Source organism: Myiozetetes cayanensis, unplaced genomic scaffold (assembly GCF_022539395.1).
Source record: "Myiozetetes cayanensis isolate MyiCay16 unplaced genomic scaffold, myiCay2020 scf4, whole genome shotgun sequence".
Classification (NCBI taxonomy): Eukaryota; Metazoa; Chordata; class Aves; order Passeriformes; family Tyrannidae; genus Myiozetetes; species Myiozetetes cayanensis.
In genome coordinates this window covers 39,151,870-39,171,584 of record NW_026087631.1, presented here as the reverse complement: position 1 = coordinate 39,171,584, position 19,715 = coordinate 39,151,870, and the positions used below count along the sequence as shown (strand labels likewise).

Genomic DNA, 19,715 nt, shown 5'->3' with positions numbered 1-19,715 from the left:
TAAATGCACTGTCCTTTTACTAAGGAAATTGCAAAGAACAAAGCATTGTTGCAGTGAAGTCACATGCAGTGTTACAACCACCAAAAAAGACTCTTAGTCAAATCTTCTCAATAGTCTCCTTCCTAACAAGCTTGCTTTTGCCCAGTTCTTGTCTGCATAAATTCTCTAAACAACCTTTTAGGAAGAAAGACTCTTCATTAAGTGTCTAACTTTAGACATTTAAGTCTTCTAACCCTTCAAAGTACCTGAAGAAGCGAGCTCAGGCCACCCATCTACTCCATAAGAAGTCCAGTTCTGTGTTGTATGCTCCCATCACCTATCTGCTAGTCACATGTGAAATTCGGCCCTTGGACCATCTTTAAAACTCACTCAACATATGACAAATCTTTGATAAGCAATTCCCTTAGCATTTTTTAAACTCTGTACACACTTTTTTTCTTTTTATTGCTGCTTTATGTTATAGAAAATTTAAGACATTTTTCATGAGTAGTTATTTAACATAGAATTAAAGTAGCCATCTGTTTTGTGTCAGTTTTATACTGTTGCATTATTAACCCACATTTTATAGTATTGGCCATAAATATTAGGCAAAACTGTGTTATAAATGAAAGAGAATTTGACAGGGAAGGTCTGGCAAATAAGAGAAAAAATAGCCCTAGGAAAAGTTAAAAGGGAAGTAGAAGAAAAGATTGGGAGACAGAAAGGGAAAGCAGTGTAGGTGTCTTGATAGGGAAAAATAGAAGTAGAAACAGTGTATTTTTGTCCTTGCTATCCATAGCAGAATGTAAATACTTATCCCTAAACTTCCCAACCACAGAGAAACTGGCATGATTTCAGCCTAATTTTTTATACCTCTACCACTTGGCAGCTATTATCAAGTTCTAATTAACATGATAAATGAAAAACACCCTTTATTTCTGAATGCCTAGACTGCACATGGGACAAACAGTAGCTAGACATGCAAGTGAACTAAAAAAAATGAAAAGGAACTAGAAAGGCTGGATTGATTGCTGCCGGTAACCTGATTAAAGTCTTGAATCCACTAATCTTGTAATTGTAAACATGTACTTTGACTCAATATAAGACTTGTCTGCATGTAAGAGCTGTATGATTGTGCAATTAGCCAGAATCCTAATGCTACTGATGTAGCATTCTTTCCCTAGTACAGGGAGATTTTCATTCGAACTGCTTTTTGACGGCAAGGGAGCTCTCACAGAGTCCCACCCCAAAGACATGCTTTCTCTTTAAACATGAAAAACGTTTAAGTTTAAAAAACTATTTTTTTTGCTAAATTGTTTGAAAAAAGTGGGAAATGTTTCTCCATAATATCATGTGATTTTTTTTCTTTTTTTTTTTTTTTCCTGGATGCTCAATGGGTTGTTACTAGGAGGCAGGTGTTCATTGTGGTGAGCACGTTTGCAGTGGTGTGTCCTGTTTGCAGATGTGTAAAACACTATTTTACAGTATCATACACACTCTCCAGGGGAGAACATGTATACAAGGCCTAACAAAGGATTTCAAGATCGATTCTTCATAAAGGCAAAGGTCAGATTTTATGGTTTGATAAACTCGTGGCACTCCCAGTAAAGTAAAGGGAGGTTGTATGTCACATCAGAGGAGAGGACCTCAAAAACTTTTTTTCCCTTCTGCTTACCAGTATAAACAAAATGAACTAATCTCAAATTGATTTCCTTTTAGTTATAATATTTCACAGCTACACATTGAGATAAACACATAATCTCAGGTTCATAATTCAGAGAAGCATGTAAAAGGGGTAAAAAGCAACTAAAATTATCATGATTTTAGTGATACAGCTTATAAATCAGGGTATTTTGGTATCCAAGGAAACAACCCTGAGATGTTACTTGTGTCTTCTTTTCTTCTCAATTCGTTCTTGTGGAGTCATAAGCTGCATGTAAGAAGACTATGAAGAATACCCATTCGACTGAGGTGGCCTTTAAACCCTTCTTTGCATAGGTGCATGGGAGCACCTAGAGAAACTTCAGCAAGTTTAATTGGCATAGAGCACATAGTGTTCCTGAAATGCCTTGTTAAACACATTTTCTAGTAAATCTCACAATTCTCAAATATTAATAAGTTGGGTCCTGAATGTTGCAAATGAGAGTAGCAGCTTTACTGGCAGAGCAAAGCTTTGCAGACAGGAGAGCATAATTTTCCTGAGACAGAAAGTAAGCACATCCGGGAAATGAGCAGAGGAAAAATCCACCTTACTCTCAGTATAAGCAAAAACATAATGTCTTCTGGAAAAGCAGCTAAAATACTATTATCCCAGTCATCAGGTACAACTTATTAGCAAAGGCTATGATAGTAAAGTGTAGAGTGGTAGAATGGCATAGCTTCGAATAATTTTTAAGTATTAATATGTTTGGAGGGATCATTTCTGAAATAAAACTCATGTAGTCTGGTTACCTGAACACAGGGGGACTTCTTAAGAGGCCATCCAGCTAAATTCTGTGTGTTAAGGTGTGAACTTCTAAATTTCTAAATGCACTCCTTAAAAATCTGGTTTAAAGTCAAAACACAGCACAATTATTACCATAGGCCCCAAACAACAGCTGGGTTCTGAAGACAGGGATTCTTTAGTTTTGTCTAAATCAGAGGCCCATGTACAGTGAGACCATTAGATGCATGGCTGCAAGTGTCATGGCCCTGCACAGATGTTCCAAGGTGCTGCTGGTGCTCCTGCTCCTCTGCAGAGTCCTGTCATGGCTGCCTCCCTTTCTGTCCCATCTCCTGTGTTTATAAGGTAGCGTCAGACTTCCAGTTGCCTTGGCACTACTCTTGTGAGCAGCTCTCCCCTTAGCTCATGGAAACCACTCATGTTACTGGGTGTGAATCTTCTACTCGTATTGGTTGTGTGGCTGGTTATGAGAGAGAAGAGCAGAAATTTTCAGAGCAGTAACTGATTTCATTTTGCAGTGCTTGGGTGCCTGAAATGAGATTTACCCTTTTTATTTACCCATGAATGTTCAAGAATGAGGTTTGTTCAATAAATTGTAGGAATAAACTGTAGAGGAAATTCTGCGTGGTGTGCACTGTTGATCCGCAAGCAGAACAGATGCTCTTCTGGGATTCATAGCCTAAGCAAAACACTCCAAGCACTTCTGTCTTATGAGACACTGTACAAAGTGGTAGTAGAGTGGTATCTGCAGAGTTGTAGCAAGGTGTGGAGTACCACAATGCTATCAGCAACTGGGTGGTCACCAAGAGCCTCAGTGTCATGATTCTGATCTGTCTCGTAAACAGCTAATGATATTCTTTACCCATTTCCAGATGTAGAATATACGCTTTGGCTACATCCCACAGGAATCTGCTTCACCCTTTGATGCAGAATTGTTCTATTATTTAAAATACTGTATTTAATTACTTATTTTATTAAATATTGGATATTATCTCTGTTAAGACACTTTTACCATCTCAGGTTGGCTTTTCATTTTCCTATGGAAAATGAAACATAGTCACAGGAAACAATCCAATCTAATGTTTCATTAGATGATGCCATGATCAAAGCTATAAGCAAACTATGGCAGTACCATACAGATTATGGTAACAAGTGCTAATGATGTAAAAAAAAATCCAACACCATCAAAGTAAAAACCTTGACATTTTCCCCTGTTATACTGCTGATAATAATTCTGATGTATAAAAAGCAGGGATGTATGAGAAGAAACAACTGAATGTCTATTATTAATCAATTTGTTTCAGAATTGTGCATTGAATTCCACAGGCTTTATCCTTCTCCATGAAAACCTGTAGGTTTTTTCTCTTTCACTCTGACAAGCACAAAACCTAGTCCCTTGACAAGTTCCTTGACTTTTCTCCCTATTTCCTAATCACTAAGCTGCCTCAGGTGTTGAGCAAAGCAGTGCAGTTACACCATTACCCTGCCTAAGTAAACTGTGCAGATAACTGGAACAGAAACTGCTTCATAAGAAACTGCTTAATTAATTCCTGCTGCTTTCTGTTATAGAAAAAAAAATTAAAAATTAACCTCAGATACTTTCATTATCACCACTGGTGTCGCGACTGCTGTCGTCACTAATGTCATTGCAGGAGAATCATTGCTGCAAAGTCATATTACAAGAAGCACGGTGGAGCAAGCTGACAGTTTAACAGCATGTTCCTTTCTTTCCAACACAGAACAATACAGAACTAGTAGTGCTATAAGCGTAAATACAGCCGCCTCCAACGAAGGCAGCATACCAGGTGCTTAGCAGACCTGCTACCAAAAGAATATCCAGTTTAAGGCACACAAGCAAATAAAGCACAAGCCAGGGAGGCATCTGCCTCGCAGGTGGAGCGTGTCCCAGAACAGATAGGTTTTCAAGAACTTCTCAAGGAAGGAAAGGAAACTGGCGAACTTTTTTTTCACAGTTTCTTTTTAATTGTATGAACAGAGGTAAAATAGGAACTGTGTAACTTTTATAAATCTCTGACAAAGCTGTGAATATGGAAAAGGATGAATAAAATAAACAAGCAGACATATGATGGTAACTCATCAGGTTCCAGTGAATTCACATGTGAATATGATTAAACTTCAGCAGTAGCTCTGAATCCTATGCTTGCCAGTTTATTTAGCATTCTCTAGATTGCACTCAAATTCTGAAATGATGGGAAAAATGAATTATTTCACTGGCTTTAGAACAAACAAAACTGAAACTTTGTTTGAGCTTACTGTCGATCTCCTTTCCTAATGATGACTGATTGAGTTTCAGGATGCTTCTAACCACCACTGGGTCAGAGTAGGTTGTTATTTCCCCTTTTGTCCTCCTAGTCAGACAAATAGTAAATCTTTTGTCAATTAACACAAGAAAATTACTTCTCACAGACAGTTAAAGGGAGTGTGGGAGGTTCATAGCCAGTGCAGCATTTAGCTGGGCTGGATGAGCAGAAGTATCCAAGGAGCACTGAAGATGAGCTGGAGCTGTTGCCTACCTGCCTGGCTGTGAGGGCTGCAGGATGGCTGTCCCTGTGGCATGGGTAGTTTAGGAGGAATGGCCCATACCCCTCTTTCTTTGGGCATTGTGGCAATTTCAGGAAATAATCCATCTACTGCCTGCATTGACCTTCTGTTTCATCACAGCTTGAGATCTTGGAGCAAAAAGCAGGATACTTTTAGGAAGTGTGATAAATATTTCTATTACTCTCTTTTCTTAGGTGTTGCATTTAAAATATCAGTAGTGTGAAGAAAGCACTACATATTAATAATATCTATTAAAATGTCACAAAGGATGACTCTGTAGTTTATAATTTAAAATATAGCATTTTGCTAATATGTTTATTTTGTAGGTTTGCTTACCACCTTTGGAAGGAAGGGTTCCCTGAAAAACAATTCCCTCCTCAGCGTGATGCTGCTTCTGTATTTAAGATGTAGTTCAAATCTGGGGAGGGCAGGACACAGAGAAAACATGGACAAAAGGGAATGATTCCAATTAGTTTGTGGAGGATTTTTCATTTCCTTTTTCGAAACACCAGTTGTTCATCACAAATGCGAACTATTTTAAAAGATACGACTGAAGAGCTCAGTGATTTTTTCAAAACCCAAGATGTTTAAATAACATACATGCTGCTATTGAGTTTTACAGAAACAACAACCAGTGTTGAGCGCTTAACAAAAGAGTAAAACGCTGTACACAGAGGTGAAAATTAAGTTTTTCTACATTTCCTACTGAGTCCTTATGTCATAGCTAATCACACAGACCAAATAAAAATGGAATTTAATTGACGTCACTTCACACTAGAATATTAATGTAGCCTAAAAAGATATGCCTAAGGAGCTTGCTGATCTTAATGATTTCTGTGATATCTTATCTAGAGAAGAATTTTATACTTGTTACATCTAATCTGAATAAGTAAAACAAGGAAAAATAAGGAAATATATTTGATAATATGTTACAAATAAATTTTGCTTCATGAAAGCTGTATGTAGAGTAAGGAATATTACCTGCTTTTTCCTAAACAAATCTGTGAATACAAAGGTAGTCGTCCGATTTCTGCTTGTTGATTAAATTCTCCCTTGTTTGGCACTATTTTAAACATATTGCATTTGTCATTGTGCTAATGAATGCATTTGTGCTAGTAAGAGCATTAAGTGCTAATATTTTGTGAACACAATAGCTCAGCAGACAGAAGTTACAGAATATTCTGAGCTGAAGGGACTCACAAGGGTCATGTGGTAAAGTAGCCAGCCTTTCTCCTGTAAAATGTTCAGACCATTCTTTAAGCTTATAACTGCTATGAAATTAATATGAGATATTATACTGTCATTAACCCTCATTAGCTCAACAGTGTTTCTTATTTAATAATTTATTCCTATGTACAGTTTACAATTGCAAATGTCCTGGTAATATACAAATGTATTTATACTTTGTAGAGTGCAAACCACTGAAGTCCCCATATCAGCTTCAAAAAGCTACACATGATGCCACCAGCTTCATCAGTTTTCTCAGTGTGTCTTCATGGCTCAGGCAATTCAGGACTGGGAATTGAGGGCTGCTTTGGTTAAGACACAAATGCATATGAATTTGAGCCTAGTATTATTTAGAACTGCATTGATGTGCTAATGTTTCCCTTTATTTTTTAATTTTGACTTTCTGTTATCAGTCAGATCACTTGGTGTACTTTCTTGTTTTAGCTGAGAAGCAGAAGTACCAATAGAACCTGAAAAAAGTCTCTTCTGCCTTTCTAGGCTGGATGGGAAGCACAGCCTTATGAGAACAATGAGTCCTATCTTGTTTTGTATCCAAAACTCCTAAATAGGTCGGGAGGAGATACAAACCTATGCATTGCATTTCACAGAATCATAAAATCACAGAAAAGATATACTGGTTGATACCAGAAGGGATCTCTTGAGGTCATCTGGTCCAACCAACATGGGTGCCCAAGCATGGCCACCTAGAGACTGTTGCTCTGGATCGTGTCCAGATGGCTTTTGAATATCTCCAAGGATGGAGACTTCATACCCTCCCTGACTAATCTGTGCTAGTGCTTAGTCACACTCACAGTGTAAAAGTGTTTTCTGATGTTTAGAGGGACCCTTCTGCATTTCATCTGTGTCATTACATCTTGGCCTGTCACTAAGCATCACTGAAAAGAGCCTGGCTCTATCTTCTTTGTACCCTTGTTATATATTTGTGTTATATAGACTGATGATATTCCCCTTCAGCTTTCTTTTGTCTGGGCTGAACAGACCCAGTTATCAGTCATCAGGCATTTCTAGTTGCCATGATCAGAGATTGTTGAGAGTGGCGTCACAATGTCATCTGCCAGTTACCTCAGCACTTGTGGGTGCTTCTGGATCATGGCACATGACTTATGTAAATTCAATTTATTTAAGTATTACCTGATGTGATTCTCTTCCAGCAAGGGTACATATTGCTTGCTCTGGACTTTCCCCACGGTCTCTGAGAGCTGGGATCTCTGAAGGCCATCCTGGCTAGTAAAGACTAAGTGGCATTCAGTACTTCAACCTCTTCCATGTGCTGCATAAGCAGGTCCCTTAACCCTAACCATGGTCACTGAGTAATAGGCCCACATTTCCCCTAGTCTTCTTTTTGTCACCTAGGTACTCTTACATGTGCTTAACCTTCTTGTCTTTGACGTGCTTCCTACGTTAAACTCTATTTGGTTTTTGCTTTCCTAATTACCTCCTTGGATGTTTGGACAGGATTTCTGTATTCCTCCAAGGTAATCTGTCCTTGTTTCCACTTTCTGTATGCTTCCTTTTTGTGTTTGAGTTTGACCAAAAGCTCCATGGTCATCCAAACAGGCTTCCTGGCATTTTTCCTGGAAATCGACAGTATTTTCTAGACAATCTTTCCATTCAGATGAAGTGTACAAGGCAAAGTAAATACATTAACTGGCAGAAGTACCTGAATGACTTATTTTATTTCAGTTATATGTCTACTATGTCTCTCCATAGAATCATAGACGAGTTTAGGTTGTGAGGAACCTCAGAGGTCATTCAGTTCCAACCCCAATACCTTATGTGTTTTCTACGTGACCTGAAAACAAGAAATTTCCAAACCTTATGATAATGTGTAAGGAACGTCTTAGGATGTCTCCTATTCCTGCCACACAGTAACAGTTCTGTGTAAGAGCACATTACTGACATTAACTAAAGGGAGAAGCAGTGGTGGTGTTTCTACTGTGTTCTGTATGCAGCTGGCTGTGCCCATTAGTCTATGAAGAGCTTTGACATCTCAGTGCTGAGTAACGCCCAGCATGCCATAGGTCAATGACATATTAAAATCCATATTTTGAGGGCAAATATTATAATACCAGCTAATTTAGTTGATTTATTGTTTTTATGTGGAATAGGAATCACTGCATAAAGAGGACAAACCTGTACTCGAGTTTCTTTTGTGTTGAACTGGTATTTAGGTGGCTTTGCTCCTTGTCCTCCCTGGGGGTCAGCTGGGGCAGAGACAAGATCCTCAGGTTCTAGGAGCGCATACCTCTGTTCCCAGCACATTAAGTTTGCTGACATACCTGGAGGCAACAACAACAAAAAAAAATGTACTGATTTCAGAATTGGCTTTCAGAGGAGTACTCTGTTTAAGACTGGAAATCTATAAAATAATTAGGTTTGGGTGAAGTTGTTAATTCTCTTAAGGAAGAAAAATTTCAAGGGACATTCTTTAACTTAAAGAAAAGGCATTAGGTTGGAAGAGGGAACAAACCCTGGAAAGCCAAGGGTTGCAGTTTTACAAGCAACCACAAAGTTGCAACTCACGTTCTTAAAACTTGCGTGGCTAACATCAATGAGATCATCTATTTTAGTTTCAAACTGAGAGCTCCGTGGTTGGACATAAAAATAAAGTGACAGGAAAAGAGCACAGAAGCCTCATTTGTGCCTGCTGCGCTGTACTATCGGGAGCTGCTCTTCGGGTGGTGCTCTGGCTGTTCTGGTGTGCACCGGAGCTCCGGGAGGCTCTGCAGTCCTTCAGGGCATTGCCGCGCTGGTGAGCGAGCAATCCCTTCCACACATGCCGTCAAACAACCTTCATCCTTTTCAGCTTTCTTCTCAGAAACATACCGTGGTCTTTAACACAGACATATGCCAATATTTTCCTTTACGTACCTCTCTCTTTAGCAGCTTTCTACCATGATCAGTGGTTTGTTTGATGAATTTTTATTGCTGCAGTAGTGACTTCTCCTCTCCCACTTTCCACGTTGCTGATTAGTAGAGGAATAAAAGAGCCTGGAGACAAGAAAAACCTCTGTGCAATGTGGTGCTGTGCATGACCCTTCTCTGACTTCCTGGGCGAGTTCTGGGACACTGTCCCACCTTTTTTCTGGATGGGGAGTAAGTAAGGAGTGGGAAGGAGAAGGGTAGATATCTATCTTTCATTTCAATACGTTCGGTTCCCAAATTATTGGTAACATTTTCTGTGAAAAAATAACTTCTTTTGAGATCACAGTTTTCAAGTTTATCCATCCTTTGCCCTCTCACCTTTTCAGCATAGAAATTCTCATGAGTTTGGAGGTAATGTGTGCAATGTTCCCAATGCTTCCTCATACTTTCGGTGCATTGCAAAAGCAGGAAATGTTGCCTGGGTACAAAGGGTGTACAAATACAAACACAGTTCTCTAAACACTCTCGGACTTGAGAGAACAATAGCATTTCTCAAGACTAACCGATCATGCTGTGTGCACACAATGCTTTCTCTCTTTTCTAAATACTTATGACAAGAAAGAGAAGAATACAGGCAGTTTCTCATCTGCGTGTATTAGTGTTAGCACAGACATTTTTTCTGTGTCAGAGCAAAGCTCTAGCTGATGCAATTTGAAATACATTCCTGCTCACACATCAGGGAAACAGCAACTTCTTGGCCCAGAATGTTTTCCAGCACAGAGTATCTACCTGCACTGACCACGCTTGTTTTGTCATACAGAATTCTTCCTTATTATTATTTTGTTTTTGTTTGTTTGGTTTGGTTTGGTTTGGTTTGGTTTGGTTTGGTTTGGTTTGGTTTGGTTTGGTTTGGTTTGGTTTGGTTTGGTTGGTTGGTTTTGTTTGTCTTTGGTTTGGTTTGGTCTTTTGGGTGGTTTTTTTGGTTGTTGGTTTGGGTTTTTTTGTGTGGTCTGGCTTTTCTTCATCACTCCTGAGAGCCTGGATTTTCAGGTGGGACTAGATCCTGCATTTGCTTCATCTTGGTTGCATCAGGAGCCATGCCTCACTGCTGGGCAGTGCACCCCATGGGACAGCTTGGTCGCAACAATTCTGACTTACTGCAGATCCTGACATGTGCCATAGTAATTTGCCATTCCTCTTACACAGGTTAACTAAGAAAGGTTTCAGTCTCTTCCTTGTTTCAGCTTCTACATTTTTCTTAAGAATTTTGTTTTAAAAATCTAGAGTCTTTTTAAAGGGGAATAGATAAATGCCTACAATAATTTTGAAAAATAACTTAGCTTCTGTGCAGGACAGATACTTGGGCCTCTCCACAGCTTCCCAATGTCTAACTTGGCTTTTATCAGTTGTCTCATTTTACAGCTGGTTGCTTTTTTTCCTTATGAACAAGTTGCTAAGTACTTCTGTTTCCTATCTGAGTTCTGGGTTCCAGAGAACCACAACAGAAGCAACACAGTGCTGCTGCATTCCTTGTCCTTTGGGCCTCCAAAGGCAACATCTTGGCAGTGTGGGTGCATGGTGGCTTCAGTGAATCTGCCAGTTCCCAAGCCTAGAGAGATTCAGGAAATCTTCTATTAGCCAAATCCAGTTATCTGGGGGGATTAGGTTTTCAGCTTGATTTTAGGCAAGTCACTTCGAGACCTTGTTGACCATTCTGGACTGCCTTTCATAGCTGGTTTTCTTATGGCTTTTCTGACCTTCTAAAAGGGGCTGAGGTTTTTCTTTTTTCCCCAAAGACATGTTCCTATGCTCAAGACATTCTGTATTTCAGTCTTGTCTCATGAAAAGTTATACTACTCATGCAAAAGACATACTTACTTTGGAAGACTGGTTTAAATGTGTCTACCAATAATTACTCCTATATCTCAAATTATATTATATTATATTATATTCTTCTTTTCATGGGAAGGTCTGGGCATCAGACCTTGCCCCTGATCCTTTTTTAGCCACAGAAGACCTGTCATATACTCATAAAATAAAAGAAGAACAAATGAAGAAGAATAGCAGCATTATCTACTTAGTTCTGTCCTTTCCATACTAACAGGTATGCAGTGTTCCTGTCTTTTATTTTACCATTAAATGTATCACAAGTTGTTTTTTCTGGGAATCACTATATTGAATTCAGACAATTTTGCTAAAGTCTGACAGTTATCTCCATGGCATAGATATTTTATGTCCTTCAAGTCAAGTTTTCCTATGTCTCTATTCCATCACATGCATCACAAAACCCCCCACGAAGTATGGATCCATTGAGTTCACCACTGACATTCCTGGAAATGCAGTAGGAGCTGTTACAGGACAGGCCATGCTGGGAGGCCATGGAGGCATGAAGTAGTAATAGAATATAAAATGAGGTTTTTATTTTCTATCATTCATAATTTAAAACCTGCTATGAATACCATAGTTTTCAATTGGGTCAATGACTGTGGAAAATAACATGTTCTTGAGCTCTTGATCATACATTGTCCTGTGCCTAGTAGCACAAACCTGATTTTTTATCATCCTGATGAGTTTCAGTATAAGTGAAGTCCTGAAAAAGATGCTGCTCATCTGAGAAAACTTCTCAGCAACTGCTTTACTGCCTAAAACTAATGTAGACATTTTTTTAAAATACACTGTACTACGTTAGTTGTGACAAAACCTTGAGTTGTTTACCTTAGACTTCTAGAGAGTGCTGATGAAACACATTCCTCCTTATTCTCTGAAAAGGCAAATTCCTTTTGATTTCTGCTTTACTACAAAATAATGGTAAGATTTTTTTATTATCATTGAACTTCAGATTGGGGTTATTGGCTTCATGGTAAAACTGGGTTTCTGAGCATAAGCTTGAAATAACAGAAAGTTTCTGTGTACTTATGGGTTTATGTTTTATCTTGCTATCTTATAATAACAAATTTTCCTTATTTTTTTTTCCCCACACCCTTCCTTGCTGACTGTGGTAATTTAGATCTTTTACAAGTTTGAAAACGTTGGCTTTTTCAATACATTGGCAAATAAAGATATCACTCTATCAAAAATCTGAGTGCATTGGGAAGAACACATATTCAAGACAATGTTCTGTGAAGGACTGAATTAAGGACTTAAAACTTTATTTGAAATATAAATGTGAGTCTATTTTTAAACAGTATAAAAGCTGGTGTGGACATGACATCTAAAGACAGAGACAAAAATAAGGGACAGAGGTAACACCTCATATAAAACCAGAGCAAAATATCAACTGAGAAAATTACCCAGAATTTAAGCAGACACCTACAATCTGATAATCTCTTACAGAAAATACACCTAGTATGTGTGAAATAGAGGAAACATTAATTTGAAGTAATGCAAAAATTAAAAAGAATTTGCCTTATCAGAGAAAGAGAAGGAATGTTTCCTAGCTTGTTTAAATTACTAACATATATGAAGGCAAATGTTGAAGTTATTTGTTTACAGTTGGTTTGTGGCTGGGAGGAAGTTCCATTTCTGCCTAATCATCTTTTCCTGAGGGTTTGCTTCTCTTGAACAAGCACCTCATTATATCAGTCTTATAAGAAGCACTAAGCAAACTGTGGGGGCAGCAGCTTGTGTCACAGAACTATCTAATGAAGACAAATCCACAGGTATGCAGAGGAGCCTTCATGGGCTTTGAGGACAGGATTAAATACCTCTCAGACAGCTAGGCTTCAAGATACTGTGGAACTCTGAAAATGAGCAACAGAAAGAGCCAGGGCCCAGAGGAAAACCTTAACTTTGAGCTCAATAATGAATTAATTGCTTTGCAAAACTGCTTGTTTGCCCGTGTAGGTACCGTGGGATGTAGCAGTTACTGGGGAATAGGTGTTCAGCTATTATGATCATCCCACCTGTCCTGGAGATGAGGACTGCTCTGTGAAACATTGCTGGGAAACTGAAGAACTGAACACCAGAATTCAGTGATGGTTCTACAGTCTTTCTTTTCCCTGTGTACATCTAGATGTGTACTAGAGTGCAGATTTTTTTATTGTTTCTTATTTATCTCTGGGCACAAGGAGAAAAGAAAAACTTACACTTTATATGTCAGTGAGGATATGTGCTACATGCCCTATCCTGTTTGCTATATGGACCTACGCTAATGTTAAATGGTACCTTTTTATCCTCTCTGACACTGATGCAGGCAGGGCAGATTTTCCTCTTTCTGAGCAAATCAAGATTTTTTTGCAACAGGTCCTTTGCATATTTCACAAGTTCAACAAACTTTGTAAGAGTTTACACAGTGTAAGGACGTAAGAAAAAGCCGATACAAGAGATCATTTTGTTTGCACTCCAGACAATCTACACTTGTTGGGCGTAGGCAGGAGCTTCAGAAGACAGTTTACACTAATTGTAAAGTGGATTCAAGCTACAAGATTGATGTAAATGCTACTCATTGCATGTTTGTCTTGCGCAGTACCCCAACTTAACTGTGAAGACACTGCTTAGAAAAGCCTTGTGTTAGCTTCTGGTCATCTAAAGACATTGTGCCAGAATTTAATCTCCTGCAGAGCTCATCCTTCTTGCCTAAAGAGAGGCATGACTTGTGGCACAAGATTAATATACAGGTGTGAGCACGCTGCCGTAGCAACAAAGTTCATTTGAATTTGCATCACTGCAGTCTGCACTGGATGACCTGTTCTAGAGCAAAGAAAGATGCAGAACTGGGAAACTGCATAAAGATGGGACCATCCACAAAGAAGATTGTGCCTAGTATGTGCTTGTGCATTTTTATAGGAGACACGTACATAGCAAACTTCCCTCAGATAGCTGGCGTTGGATGAAATTACCACATGCCAACCAGGAATATTGCTGTCAGTCTTTCTGAAGGAAAGAGCAGCATGTTGAGAAAGCCTGTGACATCCCCTGCTGATCATAGAGATACATCCTCACACAGGCACTGAAGAGAAAAGATTTGTCACTGACCAATCTATTTTGGAAACAAGAAGACAGATTTAGCCTACCCAAGGACTTGATAGAGTCAGAAGAACTTCCCATATGACATCGATGATCTTTACCAGAGAGAGCTGCTGCTGGTACCTGTTAGCCGTGCTGTAGCAAGTCGGAGACATATTCTTTTGTCAGAAGACACCCCCAAGTGCTGGAGGTTAGGCACTGCATGCAAGCTTTGCTAAAGGAGAAGCTGTTACGGAACATATCAGCTACCCTGTACAAGGTTTTGACCAAGCTATAATTTATTTTTTTTTGCGCTGCCAAAACAGACTAGTGGCATTCCACATTTTAAAAATATGGATTGATTTGAAAACCATTCAAACGCAGTTTCAAGGTTTTCTAAAATGGAGTCGAAAAAATGGGAAAAAAAATTGGAATGAGACTTCAGGGAACAAAGTACTCAAAATTAATTCCAACTTTTCAGGTGACTGTGCTTCAAACTGGATATGTTCCTGATGATGATAATAACACAGTATTGATGTATCCTTACACCTCTTAGTTGAAAAGCTGGATTATTTCACTCAGGGGCAGCAACAGTACGTAGTACTTCATGCATGAGATCTACACATGTATGGAACCTAGTGTGAGTGAAAAGACCATCTACTACTTTATTTTATACTTAGAAGAAAAATTTTTGTAACCAGCTGTGTAATCAGAGTTTTTCACAGCAATATAAATTTTAAAGGAATGAAGAATTTAAACTTCTTTACTGACAAGATTAAATATTAAAACCAAAACAAACCAAAACCAAACAGATGGGCTCTTCTTGACACCTTGTCTCATCTGTTTCCATGGGATGCATAATGAGACCCATTTTTCCAGTGCAACACCCACCTGAGGAGGAAACGAGAGGCCACCCAATGATTTGCAGGCCAAGGGAGCTGCAGTCCTAGAGCAGAAGTCTTAGCATTGCTGGAAGATGCTATCTAAAGCAGATTTCTGTCCAACCTGAAATGCCTGAAAGCAGATGAAGGAAGGGAGACTGCTAAAGCTTCTCTTCTGCCAAGTGGGAGAAACTAGTTTTGAGTCTGCTGTATACAGGAGAGCTGTGTTAGTTGTCAGCATTACATCCACTCTTGATGCAAGAGTAGGAAGTGTTTTACTGCATGCTGTGTTTAAAATACCCAAAGCATTATCAGTTTTAACTGTTTGAAATCAAATACATAATATTTGTCTGTAGGGCAAACCACAGCCCCAACTAATTGGCTGCCTTGCTGCCCACCTATTTTATCCATGTGTTCAAGACAGCAGTATATACTCATTGAATTTGACCTGAATTAACTGTTTTCCAACAGAAAACTGCTCTACTCATATAATGTAGCAGGACCTGCATTAGCTGCTTGCAAAAATCAGTCTGGGCTAGATTTTTTTACAAATCTCTTACCTCTACTGAAAATCAAAAAACCCTGTGACATATATCTATATATAGATATATATGAACATTTTCAGCCTCAGAAATGTAATCAGTCAAATGTTTATCAACATGGGATTCCTGTTTTAGGCCACATTTAAAATACTGTTTCTCATGTTGCTTTTCTCTATGTTAACAACATTTTACTCTTTCTTACTTCCTTCTCTTTACCTGTTCTCTGTGTTTTGCATTGCGATGTTTCATGCATATTGAATCAGCTTCTTGCAAAACTGCAGGAGCCCACTTCAGTGACTGGTTTTGACCTGGCTGAAACTCCCAGCTAAAGCTGTGAAGACAAAACTCCATGATGAAGGCTTAGAAAAATTTTTGCATTTTAATTTTCTACCTACTATTCAGTTCCTCTTTTTCTGCCCCTAATTTCTCACAAAATCCTGGGAAACTTACTTCATGCTCTTCTCCAGCAGCTCAGAGAGGCATGACGAGATTTAGGGATGAAGAGAAGATTGAGGAGAGCTCTGTCTTGTTAACAGTCTAATACCAGATTTATTGGTACATAGCCTGGAAGCTGCCCACTCTGGCACTGTCAGTGGGTGTGGCATGCCACCCTTAATGGGAAGGGAGCACTCAAGATTCATAGGAATCTGTAGAAGAGACAAGAGTCAAATGGTCTGCAAAGGCTACAAAGTTTTATTCGTAAATTACACACTTGGCATGGAAATTGGTATAAATTAGTCCCTGATTTCCTGGTATAAGTACAGGGCAGTGGAGTTTGGATAAAGGGATAGGGTGAAAGGGAAGAGAGAGCGAGATTAAAGAAGTGGGAGTGAGAAAGAGAGATCATGGGTCCTGGCTCCAGCATCAATCCAGCTGATGGGAAGTCTAGGGTCAGAGGGCACACATGCACCTGGGCTTTCTGGGGGTACCTTTTTACAGATAATTTCTCCCTACCCTGGAGACAAGTTCCTCACTTTCTATGCAAACTGATTATTGGACCACAACTTCGAGGAACATGATGTTATACCATCTACAGTGTCATCAGTCACTGGCCACCAGGTAGGAGGAGCTCCTGACCATCCAGCTGCCCACAGACCTGCAGCAGCAGTGTGAGCGCCTGCGGAGAGCTGGCCAGGGCTCCTCCTGGTGGCCTCTAGCCACACACTTGGACATGACTCTTTTGTCACCACCCAGCTCTCCTCCAGTCCCTGGAGGACATCAGAAACTGAGACTGACCTTTGGGAACTGGCATTTGCAGGCACTTGTAATGGAAGACTTTGTAATGCTCACTGTATGCTGCTTTGGGCTGAACAGAAATTTCTTGATCTGGTAGCTGTAGTTCAGCCTCAAAAACCACAGGGCAAAGTTTATACAAAATCTAATTGATGTTGCTCTGCAACAGTGCATCAGGAAAGCCTACCATCTGCTGGAAGCATGGCCAAGCTGCTGAGGAGCAGAAGGGCAATTCCTTGCATGTCACCCATCCTGTTGCTTTATGAAGTGGGTCTCTCAAGTCTGGTCCAGCCCACTCCAGCAGTCTTTCTGGAGTTGAAGAGGAGTGCCCCAGCACCTCAACCATGGCTCTTCATGGAGGTCCAGCAGTCCCCTTGATGCTCTGGTTCCTACCTATGGGGAGCAGGAATTGCCACGTGAGATCCAGGGCAGGCTATGGCAGGTCCCTTCACTCCAGCTGGGACAGAGACTGCTCACCTGGGGGACCACAGCAAACCCCAAAAAGGAGGGCCCACAGTTCCCAGGACTCTTTCTAGCCCTGCAAGAGGCCACGCCTCCAGCACCACTGGAAGAATGACTCAGGCAATGATGAAAATGGGGCTGGGCCAGCAGGTGATGTATGTGCTAGCTCACAAGTCAGTCAGAAGGCTCTTAGTAATCTATGAATGAAATTAAAAGCATAAAAAATACAGTCTTAGTATTGCTAACAATGTCACTGATATCCCCATCTGTACTTTCTCCCTCTGTTCCTAGTGCACACCGTCTGTTTCTTCATGTTTTGCTGGCCCTTATGGACTCAGTGTGATGAGGGAGGGGGTGTGGCAATGCAGTGCCTGGCCAGGAGAAGTGGGATGTTAACACTGAGGGGTCCTTCTACATGTACAGGTACTAAGGGAACAACAGCTTCATTGCAGCTGGTCACAGGCAGATGTTTCCAGCCAGGGGTCTTCAGGGCCAGCCTGTGCCCCAGTGCTTATCATTCCACATCTATACTCCTTCTCACCATGTTCTTCACCCTCACATCCCATGGCTCTGCTCTCCTATCAGCATGCATTTCCTGGTGCAGCCTCGCTATGGCAGCGCCCAGATCCCTCCAATCTAAGAGTCACAACTTATATTGCTCTCTACATCACTCCAGGTTACACCCTGCCAAGGTAAGAGCCCAAAAAGTTCAACAAAGTCCTCCCCCTGAGGAGGGACCACCCCAGGTACTGACATATGTCCAGCTCTAAACCAGCTTTGCAGACAAAGGCTCCAAGATCCTGGAGGGCACCAAGTTGATCATAAACCAACAATGTGCCTTTGACACTAGTGGTGTCCTGAACTGCTTTGGGAGTTTTTCCAGCAGAATGAAGAAGCTGATACTTCACCTGGAGTACTATGTCCAGTTCTGAGCTCCCAGTACAAGTGAGAGCTGCACATACTGGACAGAGTCCAGCAAAGGGCCATGAAGATGGTTAGGGGACTAGGGATTAGGGATTAGGATTAGGGAAGTATCTCTCTGAGGGTAGGCTGAGTAAGCAAGGACTGTTCAGCCTGTAGAATAGAAGAATCAGAGGTTTTACATCAATGTGTAAAAAGGCCTGAAGGGAGGCTGCAAAAAAAATGAAACCAGGCTCTTTCCGGTACTGTCTAGTAAGAGTAAAAGGGATATTGAAGAGCAGTCTGGACATGATCCTGGATAAGTGGCTCTAGCTGTCTCTGCTGGATCAGCAAGATGACATCCAGAGGTCCCTTCCAAGCTCAACCTTTCTGTGATTCTGTGAGAGAATTTATGTTACATGAAAATCTAATCTAATAACTTTGGATATATTAATAATTTTGGATATATTAAATAAACAAAGTAAGGAAAGTAGTACAGTTCTGCTTTGCTTACACTTATTAGCCATCCTCAGGACACAATGTATGACATGAGTCCATCTTATGCTACTAGGTAAATCCAGGACGGTTAAGAAAGAACCATAATCATTATGCTATAGAAGAAACATTTTATTTCTCTTTTGCTGACTTTGTAATTTTTTTTTCAGCTGAAACTGTTCAGTCTTCTTGACATTTCTTTGTGCTTCCAAGTCTTGTCCTTGTTTTCAAGGATAAAACACCCTGACCTCTACAATAATTTATTCACAAGGGAATAACAACAATAATAATTCATACAATTCTACTTCTATTACTAGAAATAAACCAAACTTTTCCTCTGCTTAACCCTTACTCCAAGCCACTTGCTTCATGGTCTTCTTTCTCTGTAACAGAGATTGCCTCATGTTTCCAGGCAATTACTACTCCACAACAATCTTTCTCCCTTTCCAGCATCTTTGATCTTTTCCTCCAGTCAAGATGATAGTCCAGTCTTTCCACAAAGTGCCATATGATCAGGTCAGTATTATGTTCTCCATTCAAATAGAGAAAAAAACCTGAAATATTTAGTATGTGAATGGAACAAAGCCCATATGCCTAAATAATGCATTCCAATTAAAAAAATGTAATCTATTATGTATTCAATTAAAAAAATAATATGAAAAAAAGTGACAGCCTATAGATTTTCTAAAAACTGAATACCATAATTATGCCTCAGGAAACATTCACACATGTTTAGAAGGTATTTTTTGTAAAATATACCTAAACTGGAACCAGACAATCCATGTGCATTTAACCACCTTTTTCAAAAGCTGTTCAGGTTGTAAATTTGAGTTGTAGAAATTAGGGTGTTAGACCACATGATTTAAACTGACAGTCAACAGTGTATGTATGTTCTTGTACTAATGTAATCTTATCTACTTTTTCAACCAAGTATGCTGCCATTGACATACATTATAGTGTCCTTTTTCAGCATTTACATTGCATATCAAGAATGTCCTCTGGCATATGACTAAGCTTAAAAAATGTTTTATCAATCATAAAAAACTATTCAACCTCATAAGGTTCCTTTTGTTCCTTTCAAGTGCATAAACCAGCAGTGCATAATTGACTTAATCTTTTAAAAATTAACTCTCAATACAGAGACCAAATGCAGTTTGTTCC

At 39.7% G+C, this 19,715-nt stretch overlaps 1 long non-coding RNA gene across 1 annotated transcript; it reads right to left on the bottom strand.

The window, feature by feature from the left end:
• Positions 1–3,552: 3,552 nt before the first annotated feature.
• LOC126647491 (uncharacterized) lies at positions 3,553–15,058 on the bottom strand. Its single transcript, XR_007630616.1, has 5 exons — positions 14,933–15,058; positions 9,104–9,223; positions 8,366–8,511; positions 5,321–5,402; positions 3,553–5,112 (listed from the first exon to the last, which is right to left on the bottom strand). It is a non-coding gene; the product is annotated as an uncharacterized LOC126647491 (long non-coding RNA).
• Between the last annotated feature and the right edge of the window lie 4,657 nt (positions 15,059–19,715).